The sequence below is a fragment of the Schistocerca cancellata genome, unplaced genomic scaffold, assembly GCF_023864275.1.
Source record: "Schistocerca cancellata isolate TAMUIC-IGC-003103 unplaced genomic scaffold, iqSchCanc2.1 HiC_scaffold_886, whole genome shotgun sequence".
NCBI lineage: Eukaryota > Metazoa > Arthropoda > Insecta > Orthoptera > Acrididae > Schistocerca > Schistocerca cancellata.
Genome location: NW_026046896.1, coordinates 13031 through 30089, shown reverse-complemented (window position 1 = coordinate 30089; position 17059 = coordinate 13031). Strand labels below are relative to the sequence as shown.

The 17059-nt window shown below is 50.4% G+C and overlaps 9 non-coding genes across 9 annotated transcripts; all 9 read left to right on the top strand.

The window, feature by feature from the left end:
* The first annotated feature begins 1064 nt into the window (after positions 1 to 1064).
* Trnal-uaa (transfer RNA leucine (anticodon UAA)) lies at positions 1065 to 1148 on the top strand. The gene has a single exon. It is a non-coding gene; the product is annotated as a tRNA-Leu (tRNA).
* A 1806-nt stretch (positions 1149 to 2954) lies between these two features.
* On the top strand, positions 2955 to 3038 carry Trnal-uaa (transfer RNA leucine (anticodon UAA)). Its single transcript has one exon. It is a non-coding gene; the product is annotated as a tRNA-Leu (tRNA).
* Positions 3039 to 4844: 1806 nt separating this feature from the next.
* Trnal-uaa (transfer RNA leucine (anticodon UAA)) lies at positions 4845 to 4928 on the top strand. Its single transcript has one exon. It is a non-coding gene; the product is annotated as a tRNA-Leu (tRNA).
* Positions 4929 to 6734: 1806 nt separating this feature from the next.
* On the top strand, positions 6735 to 6818 carry Trnal-uaa (transfer RNA leucine (anticodon UAA)). The gene has a single exon. It is a non-coding gene; the product is annotated as a tRNA-Leu (tRNA).
* A 1806-nt stretch (positions 6819 to 8624) lies between these two features.
* On the top strand, positions 8625 to 8708 carry Trnal-uaa (transfer RNA leucine (anticodon UAA)). Its single transcript has one exon. It is a non-coding gene; the product is annotated as a tRNA-Leu (tRNA).
* Positions 8709 to 10514: 1806 nt separating this feature from the next.
* Positions 10515 to 10598, top strand: Trnal-uaa (transfer RNA leucine (anticodon UAA)). The gene has a single exon. It is a non-coding gene; the product is annotated as a tRNA-Leu (tRNA).
* A 1806-nt stretch (positions 10599 to 12404) lies between these two features.
* Positions 12405 to 12488, top strand: Trnal-uaa (transfer RNA leucine (anticodon UAA)). The gene has a single exon. It is a non-coding gene; the product is annotated as a tRNA-Leu (tRNA).
* Positions 12489 to 14294: 1806 nt separating this feature from the next.
* On the top strand, positions 14295 to 14378 carry Trnal-uaa (transfer RNA leucine (anticodon UAA)). Its single transcript has one exon. It is a non-coding gene; the product is annotated as a tRNA-Leu (tRNA).
* Positions 14379 to 16184: 1806 nt separating this feature from the next.
* Positions 16185 to 16268, top strand: Trnal-uaa (transfer RNA leucine (anticodon UAA)). The gene has a single exon. It is a non-coding gene; the product is annotated as a tRNA-Leu (tRNA).
* Positions 16269 to 17059: the final 791 nt, after the last annotated feature.

The following is a 17059-nucleotide window of genomic DNA, read 5'->3' as shown; positions in this document are numbered from 1 at the left end:
AATTCGCGAAGCTGCGGCCACAGTCAAATGAAAGGGTCCGTTGTGTGTTTGTCGAGTTGGTCTCTCCCAGTCGATTCTAGCGCCTGTCCTCTACATATACGCCCATTTGCAAGCGTCAGCTTTCGCGTCAGCCGAGCAAAGTCGAGACAAGTCGACACATGGGGACACACGATGCTGTGAATCGCAATCCGCACTAGCCTACGCGGAGCGCGACGAGGGGCGAAGGAAAACCATTCGTAACACGACAGTTCGGAAACTCGACGATCGCGAGCGTTGAAAACACTCTCCTGAGTAAAGGAGACAACTTCCGTGCGGTGTCCGGGTTTCGAACCCGGACCAGCTACTTGGGAAGCATCCATGCTGACCGACACACCACCACCGCCCTCTGCTACGCGCTGCTTGCGCCGTGATGTGTCGCCTTCCCTCCTGGCGCCAGAGGCCGAAGGCAATCTCGCTGTAGGCGCTCAACGCCGAGTGGAAGGCGAGCACATCTGAACCCGTTTTGCTGGTGCTGCTAGGGCGATATACTGTAACTGAGCGCAGAACGAACTTTCACTGAAGAATCTGCCCTTTAATGCACATCAGGGCGAATATGAAATTTCTAGTATGAAGTACCCACTGACGATCCAAAGGCGTTTCAGTATGTATGCGTCGGTCCCACCGGGGCAGTGCCTAAGTATTGTAAAGTGAAGGTCGACAGTTTGAGCCTCACAGGAAGTATTTCATTGGCTTCCCACGAGTGCGTAATGTACAGCGTGGCTGTTGCTAGGAAACGGCCTTATTTGCCGTTCGTTAATATCTAGTTTTCTTTGCATCAATGTGAAAATGTTACTATTACTAAATACAGTTTTGCTAGTTACAGTTCAAACTGGAAACGACGGAAGAAAGCGGTCCAACGCGCCACATTGGCTCCCGAAAGGGAGGGTGCGTTCCCTACGCCACGTCTGACATTGTGTCTTAAATATTCTAAAACTGACATAATTACATCCTACCAAAAAAGAAACAGATTTCGCAGCGAGGTTCTTGAGATAGAGATGGAAGTCACTGGAGCGAATGCCTCGCACGTCAGATTGGCCGAGCGGTCTAAGGCGCCAGATTTAAGCTCTGGTTCCCGTAAGGGAACTTGGGTTCGAACCCCACATCTGACAAAGCATTTTGAACATTCTGAAACTAACGTACTCCCTTCATCTTATAGAACAAGTAAATTACGCAGAAACACGCCATGCAGATTTTACTAGAGACGACAGTGACAGCGGTGCAGGCGTCGCACGTCCGATAGCCCGAGCGGTCGGAAAGAAATAGCGGAACATACTTTTCCTGTGTCGAGGTTTAGCTCTTCTCACGGACGTTTCCGTTGTCGTTGTGTTGTGGCTCTGGGTTCCAAGCGACAGCGAGAAAACCTCAACAGCAACACATACGTGTTTAAATGAATCGTAGGGCCTTAATAAAGATAGATGAAACGGTGGTTCAGGTACTGGAGTTCTGAAGCGGCCGTATTGCGTGGGCAGTAAGCTCACTAAGTTAGTGTGTCATGCTAATAACGGGAAGGCTGTGGGTTACGTCCCACCAAGGGCTATTCCATATTGCTTCCCTAAAAGGCAGCGCGAGAGACTGCCAGGCAAATCTCAAGTGATCTGTACAAGGACTAAGATGTCCACACGTCTGGAAACGTTCTCGCCGACTTCTGTGCCACGCTGACGACACGGGTTCTCGTCCGATCACCGAAGTTAAGCAGCATTTTTGCGTGCTTAGTACACGGCTCGGTGACTAACTAGGATGTCTGCGTGCTGTTGGATTCTTTAATTTTGCCTTTTCCCTTAGTTTTCGGTGTTGCTGCGCGGTAATGATACGGTCCAGCACGCTGACCCGTCTCTTGCCTCTCGGTACCCAAATTCGCGAAGCTGCGGCCACAGTCAAATGAAAGGGTCCGTTGTGTGTTTGTCGAGTTGGTCTCTCCCAGTCGATTCTAGCGCCTGTCCTCTACATATACGCCCATTTGCAAGCGTCAGCTTTCGCGTCAGCCGAGCAAAGTCGAGACAAGTCGACACATGGGGACACACGATGCTGTGAATCGCAATCCGCACTAGCCTACGCGGAGCGCGACGAGGGGCGAAGGAAAACCATTCGTAACACGACAGTTCGGAAACTCGACGATCGCGAGCGTTGAAAACACTCTCCTGAGTAAAGGAGACAACTTCCGTGCGGTGTCCGGGTTTCGAACCCGGACCAGCTACTTGGGAAGCATCCATGCTGACCGACACACCACCACCGCCCTCTGCTACGCGCTGCTTGCGCCGTGATGTGTCGCCTTCCCTCCTGGCGCCAGAGGCCGAAGGCAATCTCGCTGTAGGCGCTCAACGCCGAGTGGAAGGCGAGCACATCTGAACCCGTTTTGCTGGTGCTGCTAGGGCGATATACTGTAACTGAGCGCAGAACGAACTTTCACTGAAGAATCTGCCCTTTAATGCACATCAGGGCGAATATGAAATTTCTAGTATGAAGTACCCACTGACGATCCAAAGGCGTTTCAGTATGTATGCGTCGGTCCCACCGGGGCAGTGCCTAAGTATTGTAAAGTGAAGGTCGACAGTTTGAGCCTCACAGGAAGTATTTCATTGGCTTCCCACGAGTGCGTAATGTACAGCGTGGCTGTTGCTAGGAAACGGCCTTATTTGCCGTTCGTTAATATCTAGTTTTCTTTGCATCAATGTGAAAATGTTACTATTACTAAATACAGTTTTGCTAGTTACAGTTCAAACTGGAAACGACGGAAGAAAGCGGTCCAACGCGCCACATTGGCTCCCGAAAGGGAGGGTGCGTTTCCTACGCCACGTCTGACATTGTGTCTTAAATATTCTAAAACTGACATAATTACATCCTACCAAAAAAGAAACAGATTTCGCAGCGAGGTTCTTGAGATAGAGATGGAAGTCACTGGAGCGAATGCCTCGCACGTCAGATTGGCCGAGCGGTCTAAGGCGCCAGATTTAAGCTCTGGTTCCCGTAAGGGAGCTTGGGTTCGAACCCCACATCTGACAAAGCATTTTGAACATTCTGAAACTAACGTACTCCTTTGATCTTATAGAACAAGTAAATTACGCAGAAACACGCCATGCAGATTTTACTAGAGACGACAGTGACAGCGGTGCAGGCGTCGCACGTCCGATAGCCCGAGCGGTCGGAAAGAAATAGCGGAACATACTTTTCCTGTGTCGAGGTTTAGCTCTTCTCACGGACGTTTCCGTTGTCGTTGTGTTGTGGCTCTGGGTTCCAAGCGACAGCGAGAAAACCTCAACAGCAACACATACGTGTTTAAATGAATCGTAGGGCCTTAATAAAGATAGATGAAACGGTGGTTCAGGTACTGGAGTTCTGAAGCGGCCGTATTGCGTGGGCAGTAAGCTCACTAAGTTAGTGTGTCATGCTAATAACGGGAAGGCTGTGGGTTACGTCCCACCAAGGGCTATTCCATATTGCTTCCCTAAAAGGCAGCGCGAGAGACTGCCAGGCAAATCTCAAGTGATCTGTACAAGGACTAAGATGTCCACACGTCTGGAAACGTTCTCGCCGACTTCTGTGCCACGCTGACGACACGGGTTCTCGTCCGATCACCGAAGTTAAGCAGCATTTTTGCGTGCTTAGTACACGGCTCGGTGACTAACTAGGATGTCTGCGTGCTGTTGGATTCTTTAATTTTGCCTTTTCCCTTAGTTTTCGGTGTTGCTGCGCGGTAATGATACGGTCCAGCACGCTGACCCGTCTCTTGCCTCTCGGTACCCAAATTCGCGAAGCTGCGGCCACAGTCAAATGAAAGGGTCCGTTGTGTGTTTGTCGAGTTGGTCTCTCCCAGTCGATTCTAGCGCCTGTCCTCTACATATACGCCCATTTGCAAGCGTCAGCTTTCACGTCAGCCGAGCAAAGTCGAGACAAGTCGACACATGGGGACACACGATGCTGTGAATCGCAATCCGCACTAGCCTACGCGGAGCGCGACGAGGGGCGAAGGAAAACCATTCGTAACACGACAGTTCGGAAACTCGACGATCGCGAGCGTTGAAAACACTCTCCTGAGTAAAGGAGACAACTTCCGTGCGGTGTCCGGGTTTCGAACCCGGACCAGCTACTTGGGAAGCATCCATGCTGACCGACACACCACCACCGCCCTCTGCTACGCGCTGCTTGCGCCGTGATGTGTCGCCTTCCCTCCTGGCGCCAGAGGCCGAAGGCAATCTCGCTGTAGGCGCTCAACGCCGAGTGGAAGGCGAGCACATCTGAACCCGTTTTGCTGGTGCTGCTAGGGCGATATACTGTAACTGAGCGCAGAACGAACTTTCACTGAAGAATCTGCCCTTTAATGCACATCAGGGCGAATATGAAATTTCTAGTATGAAGTACCCACTGACGATCCAAAGGCGTTTCAGTATGTATGCGTCGGTCCCACCGGGGCAGTGCCTAAGTATTGTAAAGTGAAGGTCGACAGTTTGAGCCTCACAGGAAGTATTTCATTGGCTTCCCACGAGTGCGTAATGTACAGCGTGGCTGTTGCTAGGAAACGGCCTTATTTGCCGTTCGTTAATATCTAGTTTTCTTTGCATCAATGTGAAAATGTTACTATTACTAAATACAGTTTTGCTAGTTACAGTTCAAACTGGAAACGACGGAAGAAAGCGGTCCAACGCGCCACATTGGCTCCCGAAAGGGAGGGTGCGTTTCCTACGCCACGTCTGACATTGTGTCTTAAATATTCTAAAACTGACATAATTACATCCTACCAAAAAAGAAACAGATTTCGCAGCGAGGTTCTTGAGATAGAGATGGAAGTCACTGGAGCGAATGCCTCGCACGTCAGATTGGCCGAGCGGTCTAAGGCGCCAGATTTAAGCTCTGGTTCCCGTAAGGGAACTTGGGTTCGAACCCCACATCTGACAAAGCATTTTGAACATTCTGAAACTAACGTACTCCCTTCATCTTATAGAACAAGTAAATTACGCAGAAACACGCCATGCAGATTTTACTAGAGACGACAGTGACAGCGGTGCAGGCGTCGCACGTCCGATAGCCCGAGCGGTCGGAAAGAAATAGCGGAACATACTTTTCCTGTGTCGAGGTTTAGCTCTTCTCACGGACGTTTCCGTTGTCGTTGTGTTGTGGCTCTGGGTTCCAAGCGACAGCGAGAAAACCTCAACAGCAACACATACGTGTTTAAATGAATCGTAGGGCCTTAATAAAGATAGATGAAACGGTGGTTCAGGTACTGGAGTTCTGAAGCGGCCGTATTGCGTGGGCAGTAAGCTCACTAAGTTAGTGTGTCATGCTAATAACGGGAAGGCTGTGGGTTACGTCCCACCAAGGGCTATTCCATATTGCTTCCCTAAAAGGCAGCGCGAGAGACTGCCAGGCAAATCTCAAGTGATCTGTACAAGGACTAAGATGTCCACACGTCTGGAAACGTTCTCGCCGACTTCTGTGCCACGCTGACGACACGGGTTCTCGTCCGATCACCGAAGTTAAGCAGCATTTTTGCGTGCTTAGTACACGGCTCGGTGACTAACTAGGATGTCTGCGTGCTGTTGGATTCTTTAATTTTGCCTTTTCCCTTAGTTTTCGGTGTTGCTGCGCGGTAATGATACGGTCCAGCACGCTGACCCGTCTCTTGCCTCTCGGTACCCAAATTCGCGAAGCTGCGGCCACAGTCAAATGAAAGGGTCCGTTGTGTGTTTGTCGAGTTGGTCTCTCCCAGTCGATTCTAGCGCCTGTCCTCTACATATACGCCCATTTGCAAGCGTCAGCTTTCGCGTCAGCCGAGCAAAGTCGAGACAAGTCGACACATGGGGACACACGATGCTGTGAATCGCAATCCGCACTAGCCTACGCGGAGCGCGACGAGGGGCGAAGGAAAACCATTCGTAACACGACAGTTCGGAAACTCGACGATCGCGAGCGTTGAAAACACTCTCCTGAGTAAAGGAGACAACTTCCGTGCGGTGTCCGGGTTTCGAACCCGGACCAGCTACTTGGGAAGCATCCATGCTGACCGACACACCACCACCGCCCTCTGCTACGCGCTGCTTGCGCCGTGATGTGTCGCCTTCCCTCCTGGCGCCAGAGGCCGAAGGCAATCTCGCTGTAGGCGCTCAACGCCGAGTGGAAGGCGAGCACATCTGAACCCGTTTTGCTGGTGCTGCTAGGGCGATATACTGTAACTGAGCGCAGAACGAACTTTCACTGAAGAATCTGCCCTTTAATGCACATCAGGGCGAATATGAAATTTCTAGTATGAAGTACCCACTGACGATCCAAAGGCGTTTCAGTATGTATGCGTCGGTCCCACCGGGGCAGTGCCTAAGTATTGTAAAGTGAAGGTCGACAGTTTGAGCCTCACAGGAAGTATTTCATTGGCTTCCCACGAGTGCGTAATGTACAGCGTGGCTGTTGCTAGGAAACGGCCTTATTTGCCGTTCGTTAATATCTAGTTTTCTTTGCATCAATGTGAAAATGTTACTATTACTAAATACAGTTTTGCTAGTTACAGTTCAAACTGGAAACGACGGAAGAAAGCGGTCCAACGCGCCACATTGGCTCCCGAAAGGGAGGGTGCGTTTCCTACGCCACGTCTGACATTGTGTCTTAAATATTCTAAAACTGACATAATTACATCCTACCAAAAAAGAAACAGATTTCGCAGCGAGGTTCTTGAGATAGAGATGGAAGTCACTGGAGCGAATGCCTCGCACGTCAGATTGGCCGAGCGGTCTAAGGCGCCAGATTTAAGCTCTGGTTCCCGTAAGGGAACTTGGGTTCGAACCCCACATCTGACAAAGCATTTTGAACATTCTGAAACTAACGTACTCCCTTGATCTTATAGAACAAGTAAATTACGCAGAAACACGCCATGCAGATTTTACTAGAGACGACAGTGACAGCGGTGCAGGCGTCGCACGTCCGATAGCCCGAGCGGTCGGAAAGAAATAGCGGAACATACTTTTCCTGTGTCGAGGTTTAGCTCTTCTCACGGACGTTTCCGTTGTCGTTGTGTTGTGGCTCTGGGTTCCAAGCGACAGCGAGAAAACCTCAACAGCAACACATACGTGTTTAAATGAATCGTAGGGCCTTAATAAAGATAGATGAAACGGTGGTTCAGGTACTGGAGTTCTGAAGCGGCCGTATTGCGTGGGCAGTAAGCTCACTAAGTTAGTGTGTCATGCTAATAACGGGAAGGCTGTGGGTTACGTCCCACCAAGGGCTATTCCATATTGCTTCCCTAAAAGGCAGCGCGAGAGACTGCCAGGCAAATCTCAAGTGATCTGTACAAGGACTAAGATGTCCACACGTCTGGAAACGTTCTCGCCGACTTCTGTGCCACGCTGACGACACGGGTTCTCGTCCGATCACCGAAGTTAAGCAGCATTTTTGCGTGCTTAGTACACGGCTCGGTGACTAACTAGGATGTCTGCGTGCTGTTGGATTCTTTAATTTTGCCTTTTCCCTTAGTTTTCGGTGTTGCTGCGCGGTAATGATACGGTCCAGCACGCTGACCCGTCTCTTGCCTCTCGGTACCCAAATTCGCGAAGCTGCGGCCACAGTCAAATGAAAGGGTCCGTTGTGTGTTTGTCGAGTTGGTCTCTCCCAGTCGATTCTAGCGCCTGTCCTCTACATATACGCCCATTTGCAAGCGTCAGCTTTCGCGTCAGCCGAGCAAAGTCGAGACAAGTCGACACATGGGGACACACGATGCTGTGAATCGCAATCCGCACTAGCCTACGCGGAGCGCGACGAGGGGCGAAGGAAAACCATTCGTAACACGACAGTTCGGAAACTCGACGATCGCGAGCGTTGAAAACACTCTCCTGAGTAAAGGAGACAACTTCCGTGCGGTGTCCGGGTTTCGAACCCGGACCAGCTACTTGGGAAGCATCCATGCTGACCGACACACCACCACCGCCCTCTGCTACGCGCTGCTTGCGCCGTGATGTGTCGCCTTCCCTCCTGGCGCCAGAGGCCGAAGGCAATCTCGCTGTAGGCGCTCAACGCCGAGTGGAAGGCGAGCACATCTGAACCCGTTTTGCTGGTGCTGCTAGGGCGATATACTGTAACTGAGCGCAGAACGAACTTTCACTGAAGAATCTGCCCTTTAATGCACATCAGGGCGAATATGAAATTTCTAGTATGAAGTACCCACTGACGATCCAAAGGCGTTTCAGTATGTATGCGTCGGTCCCACCGGGGCAGTGCCTAAGTATTGTAAAGTGAAGGTCGACAGTTTGAGCCTCACAGGAAGTATTTCATTGGCTTCCCACGAGTGCGTAATGTACAGCGTGGCTGTTGCTAGGAAACGGCCTTATTTGCCGTTCGTTAATATCTAGTTTTCTTTGCATCAATGTGAAAATGTTACTATTACTAAATACAGTTTTGCTAGTTACAGTTCAAACTGGAAACGACGGAAGAAAGCGGTCCAACGCGCCACATTGGCTCCCGAAAGGGAGGGTGCGTTTCCTACGCCACGTCTGACATTGTGTCTTAAATATTCTAAAACTGACATAATTACATCCTACCAAAAAAGAAACAGATTTCGCAGCGAGGTTCTTGAGATAGAGATGGAAGTCACTGGAGCGAGTGCCTCGCACGTCAGATTGGCCGAGCGGTCTAAGGCGCCAGATTTAAGCTCTGGTTCCCGTAAGGGAACTTGGGTTCGAACCCCACATCTGACAAAGCATTTTGAACATTCTGAAACTAACGTACTCCCTTGATCTTATAGAACAAGTAAATTACGCAGAAACACGCCATGCAGATTTTACTAGAGACGACAGTGACAGCGGTGCAGGCGTCGCACGTCCGATAGCCCGAGCGGTCGGAAAGAAATAGCGGAACATACTTTTCCTGTGTCGAGGTTTAGCTCTTCTCACGGACGTTTCCGTTGTCGTTGTGTTGTGGCTCTGGGTTCCAAGCGACAGCGAGAAAACCTCAACAGCAACACATACGTGTTTAAATGAATCGTAGGGCCTTAATAAAGATAGATGAAACGGTGGTTCAGGTACTGGAGTTCTGAAGCGGCCGTATTGCGTGGGCAGTAAGCTCACTAAGTTAGTGTGTCATGCTAATAACGGGAAGGCTGTGGGTTACGTCCCACCAAGGGCTATTCCATATTGCTTCCCTAAAAGGCAGCGCGAGAGACTGCCAGGCAAATCTCAAGTGATCTGTACAAGGACTAAGATGTCCACACGTCTGGAAACGTTCTCGCCGACTTCTGTGCCACGCTGACGACACGGGTTCTCGTCCGATCACCGAAGTTAAGCAGCATTTTTGCGTGCTTAGTACACGGCTCGGTGACTAACTAGGATGTCTGCGTGCTGTTGGATTCTTTAATTTTGCCTTTTCCCTTAGTTTTCGGTGTTGCTGCGCGGTAATGATACGGTCCAGCACGCTGACCCGTCTCTTGCCTCTCGGTACCCAAATTCGCGAAGCTGCGGCCACAGTCAAATGAAAGGGTCCGTTGTGTGTTTGTCGAGTTGGTCTCTCCCAGTCGATTCTAGCGCCTGTCCTCTACATATACGCCCATTTGCAAGCGTCAGCTTTCGCGTCAGCCGAGCAAAGTCGAGACAAGTCGACACATGGGGACACACGATGCTGTGAATCGCAATCCGCACTAGCCTACGCGGAGCGCGACGAGGGGCGAAGGAAAACCATTCGTAACACGACAGTTCGGAAACTCGACGATCGCGAGCGTTGAAAACACTCTCCTGAGTAAAGGAGACAACTTCCGTGCGGTGTCCGGGTTTCGAACCCGGACCAGCTACTTGGGAAGCATCCATGCTGACCGACACACCACCACCGCCCTCTGCTACGCGCTGCTTGCGCCGTGATGTGTCGCCTTCCCTCCTGGCGCCAGAGGCCGAAGGCAATCTCGCTGTAGGCGCTCAACGCCGAGTGGAAGGCGAGCACATCTGAACCCGTTTTGCTGGTGCTGCTAGGGCGATATACTGTAACTGAGCGCAGAACGAACTTTCACTGAAGAATCTGCCCTTTAATGCACATCAGGGCGAATATGAAATTTCTAGTATGAAGTACCCACTGACGATCCAAAGGCGTTTCAGTATGTATGCGTCGGTCCCACCGGGGCAGTGCCTAAGTATTGTAAAGTGAAGGTCGACAGTTTGAGCCTCACAGGAAGTATTTCATTGGCTTCCCACGAGTGCGTAATGTACAGCGTGGCTGTTGCTAGGAAACGGCCTTATTTGCCGTTCGTTAATATCTAGTTTTCTTTGCATCAATGTGAAAATGTTACTATTACTAAATACAGTTTTGCTAGTTACAGTTCAAACTGGAAACGACGGAAGAAAGCGGTCCAACGCGCCACATTGGCTCCCGAAAGGGAGGGTGCGTTTCACACGCCACGTCTGACATTGTGTCTTAAATATTCTAAAACTGACATAATTACATCCTACCAAAAAAGAAACAGATTTCGCAGCGAGGTTCTTGAGATAGAGATGGAAGTCACTGGAGCGAATGCCTCGCACGTCAGATTGGCCGAGCGGTCTAAGGCGCCAGATTTAAGCTCTGGTTCCCGTAAGGGAACTTGGGTTCGAACCCCACATCTGACAAAGCATTTTGAACATTCTGAAACTAACGTACTCCCTTGATCTTATAGAACAAGTAAATTACGCAGAAACACGCCATGCAGATTTTACTAGAGACGACAGTGACAGCGGTGCAGGCGTCGCACGTCCGATAGCCCGAGCGGTCGGAAAGAAATAGCGGAACATACTTTTCCTGTGTCGAGGTTTAGCTCTTCTCACGGACGTTTCCGTTGTCGTTGTGTTGTGGCTCTGGGTTCCAAGCGACAGCGAGAAAACCTCAACAGCAACACATACGTGTTTAAATGAATCGTAGGGCCTTAATAAAGATAGATGAAACGGTGGTTCAGGTACTGGAGTTCTGAAGCGGCCGTATTGCGTGGGCAGTAAGCTCACTAAGTTAGTGTGTCATGCTAATAACGGGAAGGCTGTGGGTTACGTCCCACCAAGGGCTATTCCATATTGCTTCCCTAAAAGGCAGCGCGAGAGACTGCCAGGCAAATCTCAAGTGATCTGTACAAGGACTAAGATGTCCACACGTCTGGAAACGTTCTCGCCGACTTCTGTGCCACGCTGACGACACGGGTTCTCGTCCGATCACCGAAGTTAAGCAGCATTTTTGCGTGCTTAGTACACGGCTCGGTGACTAACTAGGATGTCTGCGTGCTGTTGGATTCTTTAATTTTGCCTTTTCCCTTAGTTTTCGGTGTTGCTGCGCGGTAATGATACGGTCCAGCACGCTGACCCGTCTCTTGCCTCTCGGTACCCAAATTCGCGAAGCTGCGGCCACAGTCAAATGAAAGGGTCCGTTGTGTGTTTGTCGAGTTGGTCTCTCCCAGTCGATTCTAGCGCCTGTCCTCTACATATACGCCCATTTGCAAGCGTCAGCTTTCGCGTCAGCCGAGCAAAGTCGAGACAAGTCGACACATGGGGACACACGATGCTGTGAATCGCAATCCGCACTAGCCTACGCGGAGCGCGACGAGGGGCGAAGGAAAACCATTCGTAACACGACAGTTCGGAAACTCGACGATCGCGAGCGTTGAAAACACTCTCCTGAGTAAAGGAGACAACTTCCGTGCGGTGTCCGGGTTTCGAACCCGGACCAGCTACTTGGGAAGCATCCATGCTGACCGACACACCACCACCGCCCTCTGCTACGCGCTGCTTGCGCCGTGATGTGTCGCCTTCCCTCCTGGCGCCAGAGGCCGAAGGCAATCTCGCTGTAGGCGCTCAACGCCGAGTGGAAGGCGAGCACATCTGAACCCGTTTTGCTGGTGCTGCTAGGGCGATATACTGTAACTGAGCGCAGAACGAACTTTCACTGAAGAATCTGCCCTTTAATGCACATCAGGGTGAATATGAAATTTCTAGTATGAAGTACCCACTGACGATCCAAAGGCGTTTCAGTATGTATGCGTCGGTCCCACCGGGGCAGTGCCTAAGTATTGTAAAGTGAAGGTCGACAGTTTGAGCCTCACAGGAAGTATTTCATTGGCTTCCCACGAGTGCGTAATGTACAGCGTGGCTGTTGCTAGGAAACGGCCTTATTTGCCGTTCGTTAATATCTAGTTTTCTTTGCATCAATGTGAAAATGTTACTATTACTAAATACAGTTTTGCTAGTTACAGTTCAAACTGGAAACGACGGAAGAAAGCGGTCCAACGCGCCACATTGGCTCCCGAAAGGGAGGGTGCGTTTCCTACGCCACGTCTGACATTGTGTCTTAAATATTCTAAAACTGACATAATTACATCCTACCAAAAAAGAAACAGATTTCGCAGCGAGGTTCTTGAGATAGAGATGGAAGTCACTGGAGCGAATGCCTCGCACGTCAGATTGGCCGAGCGGTCTAAGGCGCCAGATTTAAGCTCTGGTTCCCGTAAGGGAGCTTGGGTTCGAACCCCACATCTGACAAAGCATTTTGAACATTCTGAAACTAACGTACTCCTTTGATCTTATAGAACAAGTAAATTACGCAGAAACACGCCATGCAGATTTTACTAGAGACGACAGTGACAGCGGTGCAGGCGTCGCACGTCCGATAGCCCGAGCGGTCGGAAAGAAATAGCGGAACATACTTTTCCTGTGTCGAGGTTTAGCTCTTCTCACGGACGTTTCCGTTGTCGTTGTGTTGTGGCTCTGGGTTCCAAGCGACAGCGAGAAAACCTCAACAGCAACACATACGTGTTTAAATGAATCGTAGGGCCTTAATAAAGATAGATGAAACGGTGGTTCAGGTACTGGAGTTCTGAAGCGGCCGTATTGCGTGGGCAGTAAGCTCACTAAGTTAGTGTGTCATGCTAATAACGGGAAGGCTGTGGGTTACGTCCCACCAAGGGCTATTCCATATTGCTTCCCTAAAAGGCAGCGCGAGAGACTGCCAGGCAAATCTCAAGTGATCTGTACAAGGACTAAGATGTCCACACGTCTGGAAACGTTCTCGCCGACTTCTGTGCCACGCTGACGACACGGGTTCTCGTCCGATCACCGAAGTTAAGCAGCATTTTTGCGTGCTTAGTACACGGCTCGGTGACTAACTAGGATGTCTGCGTGCTGTTGGATTCTTTAATTTTGCCTTTTCCCTTAGTTTTCGGTGTTGCTGCGCGGTAATGATACGGTCCAGCACGCTGACCCGTCTCTTGCCTCTCGGTACCCAAATTCGCGAAGCTGCGGCCACAGTCAAATGAAAGGGTCCGTTGTGTGTTTGTCGAGTTGGTCTCTCCCAGTCGATTCTAGCGCCTGTCCTCTACATATACGCCCATTTGCAAGCGTCAGCTTTCGCGTCAGCCGAGCAAAGTCGAGACAAGTCGACACATGGGGACACACGATGCTGTGAATCGCAATCCGCACTAGCCTACGCGGAGCGCGACGAGGGGCGAAGGAAAACCATTCGTAACACGACAGTTCGGAAACTCGACGATCGCGAGCGTTGAAAACACTCTCCTGAGTAAAGGAGACAACTTCCGTGCGGTGTCCGGGTTTCGAACCCGGACCAGCTACTTGGGAAGCATCCATGCTGACCGACACACCACCACCGCCCTCTGCTACGCGCTGCTTGCGCCGTGATGTGTCGCCTTCCCTCCTGGCGCCAGAGGCCGAAGGCAATCTCGCTGTAGGCGCTCAACGCCGAGTGGAAGGCGAGCACATCTGAACCCGTTTTGCTGGTGCTGCTAGGGCGATATACTGTAACTGAGCGCAGAACGAACTTTCACTGAAGAATCTGCCCTTTAATGCACATCAGGGTGAATATGAAATTTCTAGTATGAAGTACCCACTGACGATCCAAAGGCGTTTCAGTATGTATGCGTCGGTCCCACCGGGGCAGTGCCTAAGTATTGTAAAGTGAAGGTCGACAGTTTGAGCCTCACAGGAAGTATTTCATTGGCTTCCCACGAGTGCGTAATGTACAGCGTGGCTGTTGCTAGGAAACGGCCTTATTTGCCGTTCGTTAATATCTAGTTTTCTTTGCATCAATGTGAAAATGTTACTATTACTAAATACAGTTTTGCTAGTTACAGTTCAAACTGGAAACGACGGAAGAAAGCGGTCCAACGCGCCACATTGGCTCCCGAAAGGGAGGGTGCGTTTCCTACGCCACGTCTGACATTGTGTCTTAAATATTCTAAAACTGACATAATTACATCCTACCAAAAAAGAAACAGATTTCGCAGCGAGGTTCTTGAGATAGAGATGGAAGTCACTGGAGCGAATGCCTCGCACGTCAGATTGGCCGAGCGGTCTAAGGCGCCAGATTTAAGCTCTGGTTCCCGTAAGGGAGCTTGGGTTCGAACCCCACATCTGACAAAGCATTTTGAACATTCTGAAACTAACGTACTCCCTTCGTCTTATAGAACAAGTAAATTACGCAGAAACACGCCATGCAGATTTTACTAGAGACGACAGTGACAGCGGTGCAGGCGTCGCACGTCCGATAGCCCGAGCGGTCGGAAAGAAATAGCGGAACATACTTTTCCTGTGTCGAGGTTTAGCTCTTCTCACGGACGTTTCCGTTGTCGTTGTGTTGTGGCTCTGGGTTCCAAGCGACAGCGAGAAAACCTCAACAGCAACACATACGTGTTTAAATGAATCGTAGGGCCTTAATAAAGATAGATGAAACGGTGGTTCAGGTACTGGAGTTCTGAAGCGGCCGTATTGCGTGGGCAGTAAGCTCACTAAGTTAGTGTGTCATGCTAATAACGGGAAGGCTGTGGGTTACGTCCCACCAAGGGCTATTCCATATTGCTTCCCTAAAAGGCAGCGCGAGAGACTGCCAGGCAAATCTCAAGTGATCTGTACAAGGACTAAGATGTCCACACGTCTGGAAACGTTCTCGCCGACTTCTGTGCCACGCTGACGACACGGGTTCTCGTCCGATCACCGAAGTTAAGCAGCATTTTTGCGTGCTTAGTACACGGCTCGGTGACTAACTAGGATGTCTGCGTGCTGTTGGATTCTTTAATTTTGCCTTTTCCCTTAGTTTTCGGTGTTGCTGCGCGGTAATGATACGGTCCAGCACGCTGACCCGTCTCTTGCCTCTCGGTACCCAAATTCGCGAAGCTGCGGCCACAGTCAAATGAAAGGGTCCGTTGTGTGTTTGTCGAGTTGGTCTCTCCCAGTCGATTCTAGCGCCTGTCCTCTACATATACGCCCATTTGCAAGCGTCAGCTTTCGCGTCAGCCGAGCAAAGTCGAGACAAGTCGACACATGGGGACACACGATGCTGTGAATCGCAATCCGCACTAGCCTACGCGGAGCGCGACGAGGGGCGAAGGAAAACCATTCGTAACACGACAGTTCGGAAACTCGACGATCGCGAGCGTTGAAAACACTCTCCTGAGTAAAGGAGACAACTTCCGTGCGGTGTCCGGGTTTCGAACCCGGACCAGCTACTTGGGAAGCATCCATGCTGACCGACACACCACCACCGCCCTCTGCTACGCGCTGCTTGCGCCGTGATGTGTCGCCTTCCCTCCTGGCGCCAGAGGCCGAAGGCAATCTCGCTGTAGGCGCTCAACGCCGAGTGGAAGGCGAGCACATCTGAACCCGTTTTGCTGGTGCTGCTAGGGCGATATACTGTAACTGAGCGCAGAACGAACTTTCACTGAAGAATCTGCCCTTTAATGCACATCAGGGTGAATATGAAATTTCTAGTATGAAGTACCCACTGACGATCCAAAGGCGTTTCAGTATGTATGCGTCGGTCCCACCGGGGCAGTGCCTAAGTATTGTAAAGTGAAGGTCGACAGTTTGAGCCTCACAGGAAGTATTTCATTGGCTTCCCACGAGTGCGTAATGTACAGCGTGGCTGTTGCTAGGAAACGGCCTTATTTGCCGTTCGTTAATATCTAGTTTTCTTTGCATCAATGTGAAAATGTTACTATTACTAAATACAGTTTTGCTAGTTACAGTTCAAACTGGAAACGACGGAAGAAAGCGGTCCAACGCGCCACATTGGCTCCCGAAAGGGAGGGTGCGTTTCCTACGCCACGTCTGACATTGTGTCTTAAATATTCTAAAACTGACATAATTACATCCTACCAAAAAAGAAACAGATTTCGCAGCGAGGTTCTTGAGATAGAGATGGAAGTCACTGGAGCGAATGCCTCGCACGTCAGATTGGCCGAGCGGTCTAAGGCGCCAGATTTAAGCTCTGGTTCCCGTAAGGGAGCTTGGGTTCGAACCCCACATCTGACAAAGCATTTTGAACATTCTGAAACTAACGTACTCCCTTCGTCTTATAGAACAAGTAAATTACGCAGAAACACGCCATGCAGATTTTACTAGAGACGACAGTGACAGCGGTGCAGGCGTCGCACGTCCGATAGCCCGAGCGGTCGGAAAGAAATAGCGGAACATACTTTTCCTGTGTCGAGGTTTAGCTCTTCTCACGGACGTTTCCGTTGTCGTTGTGTTGTGGCTCTGGGTTCCAAGCGACAGCGAGAAAACCTCAACAGCAACACATACGTGTTTAAATGAATCGTAGGGCCTTAATAAAGATAGATGAAACGGTGGTTCAGGTACTGGAGTTCTGAAGCGGCCGTATTGCGTGGGCAGTAAGCTCACTAAGTTAGTGTGTCATGCTAATAACGGGAAGGCTGTGGGTTACGTCCCACCAAGGGCTATTCCATATTGCTTCCCTAAAAGGCAGCGCGAGAGACTGCCAGGCAAATCTCAAGTGATCTGTACAAGGACTAAGATGTCCACACGTCTGGAAACGTTCTCGCCGACTTCTGTGCCACGCTGACGACACGGGTTCTCGTCCGATCACCGAAGTTAAGCAGCATTTTTGCGTGCTTAGTACACGGCTCGGTGACTAACTAGGATGTCTGCGTGCTGTTGGATTCTTTAATTTTGCCTTTTCCCTTAGTTTTCGGTGTTGCTGCGCGGTAATGATACGGTCCAGCACGCTGACCCGTCTCTTGCCTCTCGGTACCCAAATTCGCGAAGCTGCGGCCACAGTCAAATGAAAGGGTCCGTTGTGTGTT